The sequence below is a fragment of the Ctenocephalides felis genome, unplaced genomic scaffold, assembly GCF_003426905.1.
Source record: "Ctenocephalides felis isolate EL2017-DRISC unplaced genomic scaffold, ASM342690v1 CF-g0.4_SCAFFOLD_01472, whole genome shotgun sequence".
Taxonomy (NCBI): Eukaryota; Metazoa; Arthropoda; class Insecta; order Siphonaptera; family Pulicidae; genus Ctenocephalides; species Ctenocephalides felis.
In genome coordinates this window covers 25,982-27,829 of record NW_020537626.1, presented here as the reverse complement: position 1 = coordinate 27,829, position 1,848 = coordinate 25,982, and positions in this window count along the sequence as shown.

Sequence of the window (1,848 nt, the reverse complement as noted above, 5' to 3'; positions counted from 1 at the left end):
ATTTTTTGCGATTTCAATAGTTATTTTAGTTGTAAAAAAATTACACCAGTATAGATGAAACTTAAAATATGGGACTAGTTGTTACATAATTTGTTTTTATTTATGTTTTATTTTACAATATAATTACAACTGTCTTTAGTCCACATCTAGTAAATTTAAAAATAATATAATTAGATTATATATGACAAATAATTTGACAATAGTAGAAGTAGTCAGTGTTACTTCTACTTTAAATACAAAATACATTTGCTTGGGTTACAAAGGAAAAGATAAAAAAGAGTAAATATATATATATATATATATATATATATATATATATATATATATATTTACAGCCCAATCGTCGAATTAAAAAAAGATTCAATAACAAAATTATTTATTTCATTAAACTTTTCGACACTTGATGTGTGTCATCATTCAGTAATCTAAAAACATATTATAAAAATACAAAGTTGATAATAAATATACATATATAAAAGGAGAAAATTATACGTACCAAACCAGGAAAAACAGAAAAAAACTAATTATGATGTAAAATTGATTGAACACTAAATTTGTGTAAAATAATACTAACAATAACTAATATATTAACAACGAGAAATTGAAGGAGCACATATTGCCCTCCTATATTTTATGTTATTAATAGCGGTGCATTATGGACTCTCAATTTCTCGTTATATATATATACAGGGTGGCTGATATGTATTGCAACCAATTTCAGACCGCTATCATTTCTAAACCGCTCATCAGACAGATGACAGATTTATTCCAGTGATTGTTTATTTAATTGTTTACAAGCGTACAAAAGCATTTTGATCTATTGCATTCAGAAAAAAGTTATTCGTGATGAAAGTCAAGCGTGATTGTGCGATTGCTTCATAATTGGCTGAAAAACCTTAGGTGGCTATATTTCAAGCCCTCCAATATTTAAATGCGAACAAATATTTTGTTTCTCGTACCATAACTCGTAACGGTGATACACTCAGTGTTGCACCGCGTCCAAAAAGTGGACGAAAAAAAACACTAACAACCCCAGAAATGATCCAAAAAGTATAGACAAAAATCAATCGAAATTCGTGTCGCAGTGGTAAAAAAATGGCCCGTGAGCTGAACATTTCGCAAAAACGGATGCAACACATATTGAAAAATGAGCTTGAACTAAAACCATTGAAGATCCAAAAAGTGCAAGAGCTCATTGATGCACAAAAAAAGTTATACGGAAAGAAGCGAAGGGGTTGCTTCGCTTGCACGAAAGTGGCTAGTTACCAAATTTGGTTTTCTCAGATGGGAATTCCTTCCAAATCGAGCAGTTTGTGAACAAACAAAATGATAGGGTTTACTTGCCAAAAAGGTCAGCTAAAAATTTACACCTTCGATTGACCACCAGAACTCGAGCGCCGCCGACGGTAATGGTGTGAACCACCGTAACGGCCGATGGTGACATTCCACTCTATTCATCGACCGTGGGATCAAAATAATTGCCGAATTATCGGGAAAATGTCTTAAAGGCAGTATTGAAGTCCTGGGTAGACAAAATTTTGATCGCAGACCATGGTCATTCCAACAGGACTCAGCACCATCAAACTCAGCACGCGCCTACCAAAAATGGCTTATAAAAGAGGTTTTTTGCTTCATTTCCATCGCACAATAGCCACCAAGATCTCTGGATCTAAATTTGCTGGACTTTTGTGTCTTGGACATTTTGAAGAGTAAGGTTCGCACTAAAAAATACCAAAGTGTCGATCATCCCAAGAAGGCGCCTCGCCGGGAATGGGCAAAATACCCCAGAGCCACTTTCGTGCAGCGTGTTATGGTTTTTTCTGCCGTTTGAAAGCCATAATTTGTGCC